Source organism: Ambystoma mexicanum, chromosome 2p, assembly GCF_040938575.1.
Source record: "Ambystoma mexicanum isolate Mex_15411 chromosome 2p, UKY_AmexF1_1, whole genome shotgun sequence".
In the NCBI taxonomy this organism is placed as follows: Eukaryota; Metazoa; Chordata; class Amphibia; order Caudata; family Ambystomatidae; genus Ambystoma; species Ambystoma mexicanum.
The window spans coordinates 913,016,034-913,035,119 of NC_090923.1; positions in this window are offsets into that span (position 1 = coordinate 913,016,034).

The following is a 19,086-nucleotide window of genomic DNA, read 5'->3' on the forward strand; positions in this document are numbered from 1 at the left end:
TTGATTTTTGATGAACCCCTACAGTTGATATTGCACCTACTTGTTTGCACACTGCAGCTTTAGTCCTGAATAGGATTGTCAAATCTAGGTCCCTTGCTGTAGCATGTATGCATTTTAGTCCTGAAAAGGATTATCAAATCTAGGTGCTACCCTACTATTGTCGCCCAACATGCGTACATTGTGGTGCCCAAATCCAGCCATTGTGTAGACATTGTATTGCCCTAGCTATTGCGCAGCCGTTGTGTTGCCATTACCCAGCAAAGTGACGCCCACATCTGGCCACTGTGTTGCCTACACCTAGCCAGTGTGCTGCCTATACTTAGCCATTGTGTTACCACTGCCCATACTTAGCCACTGTGTTGACAGCCATTGTATGCTCTATAAGATGATCCCCATCTTCATCCTCCTGATCACCCTTTGCTCCACAATGACAACAGCAAACCACCCACTGCAATCTACGCCTACTGCAACATCAAACTCTGATGACGAGCCCCGACCGACCAGCACCCCAGACACCAACCTACAAACTATAAAGATAAAGATACCTATCACCCACCACCCCATAACAAATATCCCATGCGATACCTTAAGTAGAAATGCAAAGTTACGATCAAGACTACCCAAAATCTATGAACCCCCAGCCAGACTAGCCACCAAATCTAGCAATACAAGAGACCACCAACGCAATGCCCCCAAACTAGACACCTCCCCCACCAAAAGAGATTCCCACGCAAACAGGCCCATTAGCAACCACCACAAATCATGAAAGAGACCCACCAAAACGAAAAACCATGTCACCCCTGCGACACCCAAACCAAACATACCGCTGAAGGGTGCCCTCATTAATGCTAGATCATTAATAGCACATGCCACCCAAATTGCCGAGCTCATCCAAATAGACGATTATGACCATCTAGCCATAACGGAAACCTGGCTTCACCAAGCAGCAGGACCCGCTTTGTTCTTGCCCTGCCCCCTACCTACAACATTCTCAGAGAGGACAGAACCAACTCTCGAGGAGGCGGCCTAGCCATCATCGCTAAAAACAACCTCACCATAACAATAGAAACGCCCTCAATCACCAAATCTTGTGAATCCTTAACCGCCAAACTCTCAACATCACAGTCTCAATCTATCAATATACACCTCATCTATAGGCCTCCAGGTCCCATTGGAACCTTTGAGGAGGACATCTCTATGATCCTCTCAAACAACCTAAACAACTCATCGCAAGCCATTCTCCTGGGAGACATGAACTTAGGCGTCAACGACCACAAAGACTTGCAAGCGACTAACATCGCCAATGTCATCACAGAACTGGGATTTACCCAAAGAATCTCACAACCTACCCACGAAAAAGGTTGAACACTCGACTGGGTAGCCAACCACAAATCCGGACAGATAATGCACTAATAACCTTCCTCATAAATGAAAACACCACCCAACCCAAGGAAATTGTATTGCCCCCCCCTACCAACCAGAAATAAAAAAAACATAACTGTAGACAAACTGCTACCACTTATCCTCCCAACTCTAAATTCCTTATCTGAATCACTAAACCCAACAGCCCTAGTGAACAAATTCAACTCAACCATGGCCACAGCCTTGGACTCTATCGCCCTGTTGAAAATGAGAAAAAGCAAGCCCAGAGCACACTTAAACACTTGGTTCACCCCTCACCTCAAATCCCTAAGAATTGAAAAACGCAAATGCGAATCTGCCTGGCGACTAACTCCATCAGAGACTAATAAAGTAGCTCTCATCAGGGCCTCTAAGATCTACAAAAATGAAATAAGGAGGGCCAAAAAAGAAAACTTTAACAACAGAATACTACAGGCTAAATCTGGAACCAAAGAGCTATTTCTTATACTAAAGGAACTGGAAAACCCTATCCCTGCTCCAGACAACTGCGACAAAAATAAAATGTGGTGTTCTAACATCCAAAAAGCTCTAAACAACAAAATTGCCACACTCCAAACCAAAATTGAGAAAAAGAAACAAAATATACCCACTTCAACCAATCAAAGTGGCAAACTACCTACCTCTACCAAGCCAGAACACAAATTCAACTTCACCAAAGTAACCATCCTAGAGATTGAAAGAATAATACTCTCGCTCAAACCAACCAACTGTCGAGGCGACATATGCCCAGCCCAACTGATAATAGACACGGCCAGATTCCTATCCCCATTTATCTCCAAACTTATTAATGCTTCCTTTGCATCAGGCACTATACCAGACAATCTTAAACAATCATGGGTCCTCTCCCTCCTTAAAAAGCAAACCCTGGACCCCTCCATCCCGACTAACTACAGGCCAATCACTATGGTACCATTCCTGCTAAAAATCCTAGACAGAGTGGCCTACCTACAGATCCAAAAATATTTGGAGATGCACCAACTATTGGGTACCAGACAGTCAGGCTTCAGGCCTCAACATGGTACCGAAACTGCGCTTATCGATCTCAAAACCCAAGTCGATGAGCTGAGAGATCTTGGAAAAACTGCCCTACTCCTCCTGCTGGACCTCTCAGTGGCATTTGACTTGGTGGATCATGATGTGCTCTGTACCCACTTGGAAACCGCGGCCCACTTCGCCACACATGCCATTGCATGGATTAGGTCATTCCTAAGCGGCAGAACCATGAGGGTTTTCTCCACCTCTGCAGCGGCTGACCCAGTACCTATCACATGTGGTGTCCCCCAGGGATCCTGTGTCTCTCCGACTATGTATAACATCTTCACGAAGCCCCTGTTCGATGATCTGGACCTCCTGGGTGTCACCTACACAAACTATGCAGGTGACACTCAGATTCTCATCCCACTTTCGGGGGATTATGAACAGGATTTGGTCTTGGTGAACAGAATATACCTCATCATCCAAGCATGGATGGCCCGTCATGGTCTATGCCTGAATGATGACAAAACGGAACTCATCATACTGGGGAATGCACAAAATATCAAAAAACTGAACGATGACTACTCATCATTTGTCATAGATGGCAACACCATTAAAGTAGCGAAAGAAGTAAAAACACTAGGTTTTTACCTCGACTCTTGCCTCTCTCTAACAAAGCAGGTGAATGCGATGGCCTCTAGCACCGCTTACACCCGTAAGCTGATTAGAGCAGCTTAACCATATCTATCCACCACCAGTTGCCTCACCCTATCTAGAGCCCTGGTATTATCCAAATTGGACTATTGCAATGCACTATAAAATAGGGTCCAATAAACACACACTGCAAAAAATCCAAACCCTGCAGAACAACGCCCTTCGAGCCGCCCTAGGAATCCCAAGAAGACAGCATATCTCAGACGTCAGAAGACAATCCAACTGGCTATCCACAGCTGACAAAATTAAACTCAAAACAGCATCATTGACTTTCAAAAGTATTAATGACCTAGCCCCCAAATACCTAACAGAAAGATTCAAAAGAAGAACTTCTAACAGACCTACCAGAGAAGCATACACCAACCAACTAGCTGTGCCCCCATTTAAATTGAGCACAGCCGGAGGCACCAGCTTCCCTGTCAAAGCGGCCCAGCTATGGAACTCCCTCCCATTATCCTTAAGGTCTGACCAATCTTATCCACACTTCAGACTTAATTGCATTAAATGGCTCAAAGAAAATGACCTATAACTGACCAGACTAGGACTACTCACGTCTGACCCACCTGTTAATCTGCAGCTGAATGCATACCTCGTTCATTACCCCTGCTTAACCCACCTTGCTCCTTGACATTCAATGTATACTGTGTACACACCCCTGTGTACACTCACCTGTGTATGTAACCATGTATATTGTCATCATTTACTGTTAATGCACCCTGTAACCTTCTGAAATGTGTAACTGTAACATGTAAGCTTAAAGTATTCTTGAACACGCGCCCGGATACCCTCAGGTCTGGCGCGCGCTATAAATAAATAAACAAACAAACAAACCCCGATAGTAAAGGGTTAAAACAGGATTCATAATCTCAGATAAATGGCAACTCAGCAGGGGGACTAGACAAGGATGCCCCTGGTCACCCATGTCATATATTCTGGCGCTAGAGCCGTTGGCATTATGCCTGCGACAACAATACGGGGAGGTGGGGATCCGCACGACAAGTGGTACACACCTAGTAAATCTGTATGCAGATGACATGCTCCTCTATTTGCGCTACCCGGAGGAGAACCTACAGTATGTGTTGGAGGTGATGGACCGATATGCCACCCTCTCGGGCATATCGATGAACCCCAGGAAGTGTAGCTTGTTCCTCTTGGGTAGGTATAGGGGCGTTCCATCGCAGAGTCTGCCTATCCTGCCAATACCATGGCAGACTGTGTCTTTTAGGTATCTGGGAGTGAATATTTATCATAACATTGTGACGGAGCACAAACATAATACGGAGAAAGCAATTGAGGGGGTTCGGAATAGCACAGCGTTCTGGTCTAGATTACCCCTATCTATGATGTGGAGAGCAGCCCTGCTCAAGATGGTGGTCCTGCCCAGACTCTTGCATTTTTTTGTGAATGTCCCGTATCTGATTCTCAGGAGCTTTTTCGTAAGACTCCACGTTATGTGCAGGGGCTTCATATGGGGTAGCTCCAGGAACAGGGTGGCTCTGTGGAAACTTCAGGACTCGTGTGACGGGGGGGCATAGGCCTGCCAAACTTTGAACTTTATTATCTGGCGGGGCAGCTGCTGTTTGTGGCCAGGTAGTTGTCGGCGGAGGACTCGGCAGAGGCTAGGCTTCTGCGTGATGACTCAGCTCCCTACTTCTTGAGAGAGGTAGTGTGGCTACAAAAGAGTAAAATGGCAGGAAGAGGGGGTTTTTGAGGCTGGTCTGGGAGGTCTGGCGCAGAACGTGGAGAACGTTGGGTGACCCCGACCCGCTCTCTCAGCAGGCCCCGCTGGTGGCACTGTGCGGGAACGACTCCCAATTGCTGGAAGGGGTCCGTAGATACTGGGAGCCAGTGGGCCTAGCCACCCTCAGGGATATATGGCAGGAAGGGGAGGCATTGGAATTTCAAAGGTTGCAGGATGAGACAGGGGTGCATGTAGGCCAATATATAACCTACGCCAGGCTCATGAAACGGGTGAGGGAGAGATGGCCTGAGATGGTGCTAGCGGAGGACCCAGATGCCGCCCTGGAAATGATGTATGATGTTTCAGAGGGCGGGCACGAAATATCCAGGATATATGAGCTCCTGAGAGCAAAGGCAGGGAGGGAGCTGTTACAGCTGACAGCTGAGGCAAGATTGGGAGGAGGAAGTGGGAGGACCCATGGCAGAGGGGCAGTGGGAGAGAGCTCAAAGGTACCATAAAAAGGTGTCCCGAAATGCGAGATTCCAGCAGATTCAGTTATATGTCACTCACAGAGCTTACCTGATTCCCGGGAAAATAGCAAGGTTTGGAGGCTCAACCACACAGAAATGCCCTAGATGTGGGGAGGTAGAAGCAGGGCTGCTGCATATGTTTTGGGCTTGCGCCGAGGTGCGTAGATTCTGGGAGGAAGTGAAAACTAAAATGGCCGGTGGGGGAGTGGTGCTGCATGTGGGATCGGCTTGGGCATGCATGCTCGGGATTTTTCCTATCTAAAGCACATAAGCAAGATGAAGGACTTGGCTTATATCCTGGCTAAGCATAGGATCGCAATGGGCTGAAAGGCAGCCCACAGACCCAGAGTAGAGATATGGTGGGCGGACCTCCTAAAATGGGAGGAAGCGGAATCCGCAGTATGGTTTGAAGCGGTTACCAGAGGGGGAGAAGAGGAAGTAGGGCCCTGATGGCCTGGCGACAATTAGTGTCCTCTATGGCAAACTGTGAGAGAAGGGCCTCAACGACCGGTGGGGGGGTGTCTGTACTTCCACTCCCTATATGGTGGAGGAGAGGCACAGGAGACCCCAGCCAAGATTCTCTATTCGGTAGCAATGGTCGAGCAATCAAGGCCTGGCTTCTCAGGAGGTGATGCAGGCTGGTTCTTAAGTACAGTGTAGTCCCCAAGCCCCCACAAAGGAATATCCACACTCTGTATTGGTTAGAACACAGTCTTTATATAATCAATAGTTAAGGTTATGTACATTTATCATAGTAACTCACTTTGTACTCCGGCAAGGTCTACAATGGCAAATATTTACAATCCTAAAGTGGTACCACCCTAGATCTCATTACAGTGCATTAACAATACTGTACAATGTCACACAGACCAATAGAGTGAAACCAGCAATACAGAGAGGAGAGAAAATAAGATGGTTGAGCAATAGGCAGAATACTGGCCCCTACCACTGGACACAGTTCTGTGTGGAGATCCCCCCACCTGGGCAACCTGTAAATAAAGATATAGCACAAGCCCAGTCCATATATTGCTCTGCAAGTCTTATTCTCTCCTATAATGTTTTTACCCCCCCAATGTACCTGGTGGAGTCGAGCTCCTTGAAGAGGCGTCGACAAACGTCGAGGAACTCGCTGTTCGGCGACGGGGAATCGACGGCCCTTCTTGAATGCCTTCCCTTTCAAGCGGGAGGCACGGGGCGTCGAACGTCCGTCGACAAACGAGGTAGAACGATGTCGATGAGGCGGCAGCTTCGTCCAAGCGGTGCTCGTCGGCGTCGGAGCGTCGGCGTCCTGCAAGGCGGAGGTGTGCGGGGCACCTCGGTGACAATAGTTCTGGACCGCAAAGATTGTAGAGACGGAGGCCCAGCAAGGGTCTTTGAGGTCGTCGGGTGGCGGGAAACCCACCGGCAGGTTTCTCCTCGGCGCGTTGGTCGTCCTCGACTTTCTCCGGCAGGATAAGCGGTCGACGATGCGATCTAGAGAGTCCTTCGATTGAATGTTCTTAGGCAAAGGAGCGGACGGCTCCAGTCGTCGGCGGCACGGCGTCAAGTGGTTCCCACGGCTGGGCAACACAACTTCGACGGGCCTCCAGCGGTTACACAAACCTGCGAACCCTGGTCGACGGCAATGGACTTCGATGGCGTCGATGTCTGGGTGCTTCACTTCGATCTCCTCAGCGGTCCCGTCTCGGGTCGACAGCCTTTCGAGGGTCTGTCTTCCAGGGCGCTTCGGCGAAGATGGAGCGGTGCTCGATGGTCCCTCGGAGCATGGGAAGAGGGCGCCTTACCAGGTCCTCTCTCGGGTCAGCCCTCGACGATCTCGTCAGCCTTCAGATCGGTCGAAGCAAATGCCACAGCAAGTCTTCTTCTTCCAGCGGGACGTCGAGGATCAGCAGTTCCAGTTACTCTTAGAGTGGAGACTCAGCTCCAGAACGCTGCTGAACACAATGGTCGCTTCTCAACCAATGGTTCCTTCTGAACACTTTTCCAGTGGTGAGAGGTCCCCAGATATACTATCCTCTCTCTCATCCACGCTGCTGGCACACACTCAGCAGCCAATCATACTGCAGGGCATTCATGCAGTCAGTCAGCCAATCAGGCACACAGTGCATTCAGGCCACACTCCTCCCTTCCAGACACTCACAACAGGGAATGTGGATTGGGACAAGTACCCAGCCATTCAACACTACACACTGCATTCAGGCCAGTTTCGGGCAGGGCTGTCTCAGTCTTTGTCTCTCATGCCAGAAACCAGACAACCACAACAAGGAGTGTATATTGGTCACACACTCCATTCACCCAGGTCCCACCCACAGGAGGTACCCACAACATACAGTCACTGGGAAGGCTCCAGCCAGTCTAGCTGGGCCTTCACAACAATACCATACATGGAACTTCCACCCAACAGCCAGTCAGGGGGAAGGGATAGAGACAGGGCTTCCCAGGACTTTGGGAAAACAAGATAACAGGCCATAGAAAGCAAGAGGCCACAGGGGCCATCTTGTTTCCTATCAGGAATCAACAGATCCCAATGGCAGGGCCGGGGTATCCCAAAATGGAGGACACCCGGAGCACCTGTCAAACTCAGCACGGAGCTGCCACCAGCCCATACCCTGCTCTGCGGTCACCCACAGGTGCCCAAAAACATACACTAGGGGCACACGGTTGTACCCCTACCCATGGGTGCCACAAGGGTATCCCATGGGTCTGTTCACCAAACCAAAAGAGAGAGCTGCACTGCCAGGAGTCCCACATGGACTCCGGGGCAGAAAACATAACAGAACACACGGTAAAAACAGTAAAAGGACAAGGATTCAGAGGCCCTGTCCCTCAGATGCATTTCCAGCATCACACAAACCCCCACCAGGGTAATGACGAGACAGGAAACCCAGATGAGTCCATAAGCACTGCGATACCCGAAAATGCTCCTGTAGAGGCCACGGATGAACCGGCTCAAGTTTGGGGGGTGGGAAGGGGGGAGGACGGAGAATGATAATGGATAATGTGACGATTTGATGTTGACTATGTACGTCCGGAAAAGTTGTATTGTTTGTTGTTTTGTTTGGTTAAAAATAAAAAAAAATAAAAAAATAAAAATGACCACATGTAAGACGCACAACTTGCCCACCATGTGTATGTCAAGCAATGCATGACTAAACAGGATCGTAACTGTCCCAATGTGAGTAGTGTGACCATGCACAGTATAGTATACACAGCATAAATGGGAGGCTAAACATTGTCGTACAACCACAGCACATCCGCCTCAGCATGCATTATTTCACACTGCATCATCTATTGAACGCCATCCAGACTACCACACCTCATAGCAGTATAGAATGCATCTAGATAATATTCGTGCATACATACAGGGACATGTGCATGTCCACACCAAATAGCTGCGGGCAGGACTGTGAACCCTGAAGGTGGCAGCTCAGAGTGACACACACCTATTTGTATTTGCTTGCAGGTGATGGAGGATATCCCTTGAAGCCGTGGCTACTTACCCCTGTGCGGAACCCGCTGAACAGCCATGAAGAGGAGTACAATCGGGTTCACACCCGTACCCGTGTTGTGATTGAGCAGACATTTGGCCTGTTGAAGGCGCGGTTCCGCTGCCTAAGCAGGTCTGGTGTAGCACTCCTTTATAGGCCTGAGAAGGTGGCAAAGATCACCATGGCCTGCGTCATGCTGCACAACGTATGCTTCCGGAGAAATGTACCACTGCCATCTGACATTGACATGCATGCACCGGGTGAGGATGATGAGGATGGAGACGGAGGTGAAGCAGCACCCCTGCCAGTACGTGATGCACAGGATGGCCATGCAGTACGCCAATCACTGATTCACGAACACTTCTGAACCACAGGGACTTTGATAGACATGTGTCAGTGACACACTGGGTCCATGTGGACATGCACACAGGGAATGTTGGGATTTGGGCACTGAACACCGTCATACATTAAATGGATACACACGAAACGAACAATGTCCAGGCATTGAATGTTTTTTCACACAACGGGTGTGTTGATTCAAACTGCAAAAATGTGACAACCCCCCCGACCCCTAGTGAACTCCCAAACTCCCCAGTGAACTCCCAAACCCCCCATTAAACTCCAAAAAAAAACCAGTGAACTCCCAAACCCCCCCAGTAAACTCCCCCTAATGCTCCCATTCACCCCCAACGCCATCTGAGCCACTCCCATAGTTCTCCCACCCTATTTGCGGGACTTCTTGCTGTCCGGGGGCAGCATTTCAGTTTTCGTCGCACTCCTTCTCGTAGGACGCACAGGGCTGGGGGGTCCAGAGGAAGTGGGGACAGAGGAAGCAGGTGTGGTGGCTGGAGAGGAGTCGGTGGGTATTTCCGCGCCTGCTGCAAGTCATGGCCGCTGCATGTGCAGCAGGATGGATGTCAGTACCTGTGTGATGGCCCCCAGACAGTCTCTCGTCAGCACTGCCGAGGCGTTGACTGCGGCTGTGTTGGCCGCGTTGGCGGCTGTGGTCCCCGCTATGGCTGTGGCTATCTCCAACCTGGTGTCCTCACCATCCGCTATGTATTGGCGCAGCAGGTCCAACATCGACTCCTGTCGGGCCTCCACCCTCACCAGCCATACCCTAGGCTGTTGCTGGGAGCAGCAGTGGTCGATGGTGCTGTCACGGGGCCTGCATTATCAATGCTGTCCTCTGGGATGGGGCTCAGCTCGGAATCGTGCAGGCAGGGATCAACACTGCTGTAGGTGGGTGAGGGCTGAGTTTGGGGCACGGGGGTGGACACGGGGCTTGGGGTGTGTGGACATGCCACATGCGTGACTCCTTCCTGGTCCACATACTCCTCAAAGTCATCTTCGGTGGTGGCCAGTGGTTCTTGGCCCTCGCCTTCCATTGGTGTGGGTGTGGGCAGCTGGGTGTCCACAGTGTCAGGCGCACTGGCTGTAGGTGTTGGCAGCTGGGTGTCCACAGTGTCAGGCGCACTGGCTGTAGGTGTGGGCTGCGAGGCCGCCCCAGAGGTGGTGGTGTTGGTTGCCCTTTTCTGTGGCCAGGACGTGGATGCCCTTGTGGTGGTATCCTGGCTGGCATCTTCTCCACAGGTGCCTGGGGGGGTAGAAGAGATGCAGGGCATCAGTGATGGCGTTACATGCCAGATGCATTCTATGGTGCTATGGAGTATTTCATTAATCATGCATTGATGTCTTACAGGTGTGTCACACAGGGTAGTATGAGGGGGCATTTTGACATTTGCTGCATGGCAGGTGGCATGCCGTTGTATTGGGGTTTGTGTGATGTATTACATGGGCACGGTCCATGTGTGTTGGTAATGGGATTGGCACTCAGCATGCATTTCAGTGTGGCAGGGTTTGTCCCTCCATCTGGACAAGAATATGTTGATGTGTGTGTTGGGACATGCATTGCCTTGCCTAGACTCTCTTCCACATCACTTGTGCTATGTCATGGTTTCCCCTACAGGGATCTGCAGGGTCACTCACCTCCATCTGCTGTTGTAGCTGCACCCGTCTCCATTTCCCCAAATCCCTCGATGGACTCCGGATTGATGAAGGTGCTTGCTGTCTCCTCCCAGGTTGTCAGTTTGGCAGGAGAGTGGGGACCCCCGCCTGTAGCCATGGCCTCCCTCCTGTTGCTTGCAAGGATATTGTGGACCCTGAGGCGGAGGTCATCCCACCTCTTCTTGCAATCCCTCACTGTCCGTGGGGTGGTTCCAAGAGCGGAGACCTTGCGAGCTACCTCCTGCCAGATGTCCTTCTTGCGCTGCTGCACCTCATGCTTCAGGTTCTGATCTTTAATCACATCTGCATGTGCGGCAAGGGTGTCCACAACCATGTTTAATTCTGCATCAGAAAAGCGTTGTTTCCGCAGGCGGGGCGTGGTCTTCTGGATTGCCTTGGACATTGTGTATGTATTGCCACTGGTCTCTCCTGTAGACAACTATTGGTTTGTTAGGATTGCAATGGATTGTGTTTTTAAAGATGGCCGCCGGCGCATTTCCCGTTCCGACGCGATGACGTTACTTCCGGGTCCGGTATTACGAGCCCGGTATTTACATGTTGTTATTACCGGGTCGGTATTTAGGGGTTCCTCCTAGCCGGAGGCGGTATCGGCGGGTCCCGTGATGGCGTTATCGGGGGGTTGGAGGGCTGTTAGCGCATGCCGGTATGGCCATTACCGGCATGGGGGTTCACGCGTGCTCGCGCACTCGTAATCACCCGCTATTAGGGCGTCATACGAGCACGGACCCGCTCTTACCTCCATGCCGGCAATGGCCCCGTTTTTACTGCGCTACTCGTAATGATGCCCTATATGTCCGTAACTATGTGCTCGGACAGACCTCATGAGGCTCTCTGAGGCTAAGATAAGTATTTTGGAAAGTACACCTGATTGTTTTTGATTGAAGTAGTGAGTACCCCTGAGAAGAAACAGGGTCTATCACACAGGAAACCTCGAGCTATGAGTCAGGAGTGTTCATGCATTTTCATGATTGAGTTAATTTGTCATGCTGGCGGAACTTCATTTGCTTACCTTGTCATGTATTATATATCATGCAATTCATCTGACGTACATGTCATGCCATTCATCGCTCATCCATATTATGCAAACCAGGAAGAACAGCTGAGGGGCACCGCGTTTGTCTTGGAAGCAAGACAATGCGGCACAACACAAGTTCAAATCCCGAATCTGCACTTAGAAACCATTCACTGGTATTAAGCGCGTTATGAATGAATACAATAATATAAAATGTGTCCTGTATTTCATGCAATCAATGTGTGTATGAGGCTTAACGTCACCACTATCATTTGGTGTATAATGTTCCAATTACATGAATGAGTTGTTAAGCAGCATTTCATGTAGCAAAGAAGTAAGGGCTGTGCACCTTCAAGTATATGTTAGTAGTACAGAAGCAGGGCAGAGTGTTATCTGGAGCATGATGTATCTCTTAAAGGTATCAGCTGGAACTTTGCCCTGTTCTTTCCCCATTCCTATCCACTCAGTGACCCTAACCCGCTTTCCGGTTGTCCTAAATCCCCCTCCTATCCACAACCTCTCCCTAACACTCTTCTCCTCCATTGGCTGCCGCATAGTGACCTGTTATTCACAATCCAGTAACCCGTGTCAACCACAGTGGGAGGGGTTGTATTTGATTTGGCTTCTGTAATTAGGGAGGGGTGGTGGTTGCACCCTTCCAGCCTTGGCAACATATCTCCATCTCTCTCTCTCTCTCTCTCTCTCTCTTTCTCTCTCTCTGACCTCGATCTCACTTTCCAACTCTATCTTCCTCCTTGTATCTGTGTCTCCATCTCTCCTCTCTCGTCGTTTGTTTCTGGCATCTTAATATAGCAGGGTCCGCCCTGACGTAACGTCAGTTCCATTGACAAAAGCTGGTTGAGCATTTTTCCTACTTGACTGTAGCACTCTCCAGTTCTTCATTGCCCCTACACTTGTCACGTTAAGATTGTCTGACCCAGCACAATAATACATGATTTCCGATATGTCTAGGAAAAATAGGTTTTGGTGATGTCACTACCTTATGGGGTTGGCAGGGTGAACTATTGGTTAGCGGCTCACCTCCCTAGCTTCATGCAAATGGTCCCCCCACTGGGGAAAAGTGACGCTATCTCAAGGATTGTTACATAACCTTCATCTTAAGCCTTTGGCTTTTCCAGCTAGCTTTGTTTTGGGAGTGGCTCTCCTAAAAACCGTTGGAGTGATTTCTGTTTGATTTTCTTCCCAGTGCCAGGCTGGGGTATCAGCTATAAAGCGGTCAACCACCCATTCTAGATCCTCACCGGATCCTTCAGAAGAGGTGTGCGGGGAAGAGTCTGTTTGGATAGACTTCTTGTTCTTCTTCTTCTCTGAGGTCTTGCGTCCCTTGCAGAGGTATGGCCTGCCACGGGGAGTAGCCACTATGCCTGTCTGATAACAGTCAGGACAAGAGGCTAACTCCCCGGAAAGAACCAAGCAAGGAGGAAAAGCCAAAGGCACAAAAAAACCTGAAGAAACTCCACCAGTGGTAATAACAGGAAGGGGACAATGTCGGGCCAGGTGACCTCTATCTCCACAGGTAAAACAGGTTATGGTCATACCAGGAGTGATCTTATTCTCATCCGGTTTCTCAGTGGGTCTCTCAGAGGGGGATATTTTCTTTCCACCTTTCTCTCCTCTTCCTTGGGAATGGATTTAAAGATTTGTCGGACTTGGGGATTAAAGGAGCTTTGGGCACTGATCTTATATCCCTTTTAATCCCTTTTATTGTCTTCCCCTTTGTGACATGCTCTTAATTGATTGGTCGCTTCAGCATGTGACTGAGCTGTGTCAATGGCGATAGTCATGCTCGGTTTGCGAGGCTGAAGTACGGCTCTCCATAAAGAAGTTGGAAGCATGTTGATTAGCTGCGCTAAGGCCAAGGCTTCCATGACCTTGACCAAAGGGTTTTTTCCCCCCAATTATTGGTTGAGGGTATTCTGCATACCGGTCCCTAGCCCTAACAGTTATTCATTGGGGCCCAATCTAATTTCCCAGAACTTATGTCTGTAAAATACAATGGTTTGACCACCTATATGCAAAGGACCCTGCTTGATCTCATCAAACAAAGACGTACCCAGGGGATTTAGGGTCTGATAGGTTGCCTGCCTCTCTTCCTTTAAGAGGGGTGCGAGGTAGCAGTTTTTCAGTTCGTCTGTCCGGCCAAACTGTCAACAATGCAAGATTCTTCCTCACCTGAGTCTTTGCAGCTGGAAGGACTAGGTGATTCTTCCTTCGGTGTAGGCATTCCTTTTTTTCTTGAAGATCGTCTGTCCTCATAGTGGTACAGTCGTTCTCGGGGAGAAGCCCCTATGCCAGCTGTCCACCCAGCAACGGCATAAGACTCCTTCCCGAAAAAGCCAGTTGGAAGGGAAAAAGCCCAATGCGTCAAAAACCCCTTCAATCCAATTTGTGTCAGCAGTTCCGGTAAAGTATACTATCCAGAAGTGAGATGGTATGACAATGAAATGGCCAAACAAGTCAAGACAATATAGGTCAGCTGAGGTGAACACTGAGGGAATAGACTGTACATGAAAAGACACTGGGTCCTATGAAAGGTCCAATGCAGACACAACTAGGGAGACAGTAGGTTAACAAATATTGCAGACATGGACAAAGCGGGTTCCAAGAGGGACACAGCAAGGAAGAGAACAACAAGGAAGAGCACACTGTAGGAGGTATGTACAAGAGAAAGATTCCAAGTACGGCACATCCAGGCAGGAGGAAGAGGAGCTGGAGGAAGGAGGGATAAACAGGTGGCACGATCGAGGAACGATGATGCAAAGTAGGAGAGAGTGGTTGCAAGGGAGCGAGCAGGAAAACAGTGTCTTACCCAAAGAGAGTGAGTGCAAGGGTTGCAATGCACCCAGCAAATGCCGCAGTTAGAATAAATGAAAAGTGGCGGGCGCCATGTTGGAAAGAACTAGACCAGGGGTTACGGTCAGTGAGGAATGTGGCGGCACGTTAATGGCACCTAACGCACCATCTCCTCCACATACTCCAGAAGGGACAGCCAATGACAGTATGCCCTCTCTTATGTCTGGTGGTGCCGGGTTTGCCGGGGTGAAGGTTATGAAATCTTTTCAACAACCATGGTGCTTTGATATGGGAAATGGGTTTCCAAGTGTTTTCCGATGTAGGGTACCCTTTCCAGTGTACTAGGTGTTGAAGTCTGCCCTTGTGGTACCGGGAATCGCAGATCTGGGATACTTCATATTCTCCAGGTTCCTTAGACGGGATGTACTGGTCTTTCTTTCTCTTGTGTGAAAACGGATCCAGAGTAAAGGGAGCCAAAAGCGAAGAGAGAGACACAAGTTAGAGTCTGTGCAATGATTTAGGTAACTTCAATCGGAAGGCCACAGGGTTTATCTTCGTGAGAACTTCAAATGGACCGATGAACCTGGGAGAAAGCTTGGTGGGCCGCACCTGGGCAGGCATTTAGTAGAAAGCCAAACTTTGAAGCCTATATCCCATTCTGGGGTGGGACTGCGATGGGAACAGCCCTGCTTCTTGTAAACTCCTCTCTTTTCTTTGAGATGACAATAGGCGTCCTTGTGAGCTTGATGGATATCTTGTAAGAGACAGTCACGGGTAGGTATGGTGGTGTTAGGAAGTACCGAATTTGGAAGAGCTTGGGGATGAAGACCGTAGGTACAATAGAATGGGCTCATACCAGTGGCGGTATGTGTGGCCCTGTTGAATGCAAATTCTTCCGTGGGTAAAAGGTCTACCCAGTTATCTTGTCGGGGGTTGATAAAACAACAAAGATACTGTTCCAATGTGCTGTTAATGTCAAGACGTGAGTTACAGTGTGGACCAAGAATACCTACGTCCCCAAGCACCAGCCAGGGAGATAGGACTTACTCACTGACCGATTATTGAGGCCCCAGGTGGCTGGAACAACAGCACCGGGTCCCCAGGTAGCTGCAAAGGAAAACAATACAGGTTAAGGGTAATTAAATGGTAAGTACAGGCAATAAACCAATAGGGAACTACACCTACCTATTAGAAACTGGAGACAGGTCTTGTAGTGGGGGAAGTTGTGGGACTCTGAAGGTTCAGGAGGCAAAACCCCTACTACTGCGCTGCAGAGATGTTTAGGTATGGTCCAGCACCTGAGGTAACGTGTTCCAAAAAGCATTGCAGCAGAAGCACAAATAATTCCAGACAAGGTACAGTGAAGGAAAGGTCAAGGCCGTCCAAAAGCCATATCCAAGGTCAGAAGCACGGGTAATCCAAATGGACATAGCAATGTAAGCAGAGTCAGGGAAAATCCAAAGAGTAATCCAAAAACGTAGCCGAGGTCCAAAATCCAAGTATCAAAACAACGTAGAATGAGTAGCAATGAGAGAAGCTTAACGCTGGCCGGGAACACAGCTGAGAAGCAGTGAACTCTGTGCTGAGCATCCATTTAACCTCGTTGTCCGGGTAACCAGCCACGTGACTTCTAGCATGTCATGTGATTGGCCGTGAATGTTCCAGGTTTCTCTCCCAGACGCCATGGCAACCACCAGCGCGGACGCGGTCGCATCAGCTGGCCATGTCTCTTCCAAAAGATCACGGTCCCTTCGCCCCAGTGATTCCCAAAAGAAGGGGTTTGTTTATTGATCCGCTGACATTAAGGCTGAGCGGGGGGGAGGACATGGAAGGTGTTTGCGCCGGGTACGATGGTAAGGTAGTGCATGATTCTTGACAGTACCCCCCGCCCACCCCAAAGACCCACGACCCCATGGGCTAGACGGATGTTCACTATGGAAACGGGCAACCAAAACCAGGGCGTGAACGTTCTCCCCAGGTTCCCAGGCCCGCTCCTCAGGACCGAAACCCACCCAAGTTGTCTAAATACTGGAGTTGGCCTCGACTGAGGTGGGAATCAACGAAGGCATGCACCTCAAACTCATCAGGTGAACCCTGCAAAAGGAGAGAGGGTGGCAGTAGTATTCTCGTGGGTGGAGGACATGGGTTCAGGAGTGAAGTGTGGAACACCGGGTGTGTGCGCCAGGATACAGGAAGGGCAAGGCAATAGGAAGCAGCATTGATCACTTTGGTTATCTTGTAGGGTCCTACAAAGTGTTGAAGTAACTTCTTGCACCCAGGTATGTGTATGTGTTTGGATGACAACCATACCGTTTCATTGACTGCATAGATCGGGGCCAGGCGCAGTCTCCTGTCAGTAGAACGACACATACTATCCTCTGCTTCCTTGAGATGAGCAAGGGTCTGGTCATGTGTCAAGACGAGGTCTCTAAGGCAGGTATCAGCTGCATGAGTATGTGAGGATGTGAGGTCTGGGAATGGCAAAACACGTTGATGCTGCCCTACAAAGAGTAGAATGGAGAGAAACCAGTGGAAGAGTGCAAATTCTGCAATGTGAAGGACCTGATACCATGACTTCTGGTACTGTAAACATAGACAACGCAAGTACTGCTCAAGCGTCTGATTAGCACGCTCGGTCCGACCACCGGTCCCGGGGTGATAAGATGATGAGAATCAGGCATCGATACCAAGTAATGCTGTGAATGCCCTCCAGAATCAAGATGTGAACCGAGAACCTCAATTTGTGATTAAAGTGGAAGGGAGACCAAAAAGACAAAAAAACATTGTGGAAGAACAGGCTAGCCAGCACAGGGGCTGACGGGACATCGGTACATGGGATAAACCGTGCCATCTTGGTGAAACTGTCTACTACCACCCATATGGTATCAAAACTCTGGACCCTGGGGAGATCGGTGATGAAATCTATTGTAACCATTTGCCATGGTTTTTGTGGTAAAGGCATGGTTTGCAGTAAGCCTAGAGGCCTACCTTTACGGGTTTTGCACTGGGCACAAATACAACCGTTTTCTACATAGGTGATTACATCCCGACGAATGGTGGGCCACCAACACCAACGCTGGAGGATGGCAAGAGTGCATCTTTGACCGGGATGTCCATTTATTGCCGCATCGTGGGACCATTCAAGGCTTGAATCCGTGTGTTGTGGGTGGGCAAGAACAGCCTATCCTGAATGAAGAGAAGACCTTCGTGAAAAACAGGATTCCAGTCTTGTAATTGTTCTGGATGTTGGATGGACCACTGTCGTACATCAGTGAGTAAGGGAGAAGGAGCGGTACATAAACAGACAAAGTGTGACTTGTCTAGGAGGGTATCCGGGAATACAGGAAGTGCACCCCCGCCCCCGCCAGACGCGACAAAGCATCAGCTTTACCATGGACTGTACCCGGGCTGTGCCAGATAGTGAATTTGAATGAAGAAAATAAAAGATGCCACAGGACCTGATGGCTGTTAATGCATTTCATAGCGACCAGATCCTGAATCTTACAGTGGTCCGAAAAGACCGTTATGGGCCATCTAGCCACAAGCAGATGGTGTCTCCAGACTTGGAAAGCATCCTTTTTAAAAAAAACATTTTAGTGATTTTAACTTGAGAAGCGTACAATGTAACAGCAATTATGAAGTTCAGATTTTCACGTACAGTTTCATGTTGTCCCCACCCACTACCCTCCCCCCAAGCCTACCCCTCCTCACCACCCCCCTCCAGTATTTCTGGGGGTGTTCCTCTTCCCACCCGCTCTGAATTTTCCAGGACCGTCTGTTCTGACCCAGACAGTGTAGCTACTAATTGCCTCCAGGCTATCAACATATATATGCTTCTTCTTCTCCACCCCAGTTAACAGCTTCATTCCACACTACCGTTTCTGGTTCTGCCCATTTTTGGAAATCATGCCACCAGATTTCCACTTTCGGTCTTCTATTTGCTTTCCACCTGATAGCTATTCTACGCTAAGCTAGTACATAAGCCAAGTCCTTGAGTTTACTCACATGTTTCAGTCTACGCGGCCTGGGGAACCCTCCTACCATGCACGACCACAGGGAGCCCACATCCAGACTGATCTCCTTCTCCGCCATGTGGTGGGCTACTTCCCCCCAAAATGTCCTTATTTTAGGACACGCCCAAAACATATGCATCAATCCTGCATTCACCTCTCTGCATTTAGGACAAGATTGTGTGCCTGCATTTTTAAACTTAGCTATCTTCTCAGGAGTCATGTATGCTCTGTGGGTAATGTATAGCTGAATGTGTTGTAATCTCACATTCCTCGAAGCTTTCTTGTGGTACCCTTGTACCCTCACCCACAACCCATCACCCATTGGCTCCCCGGCTTCCTCCTCCCAATCCTGCCTCAACTGAGTCACCTCTTTCCCAACCCTCGACATCAGCAGTTCATAAATTCGGGA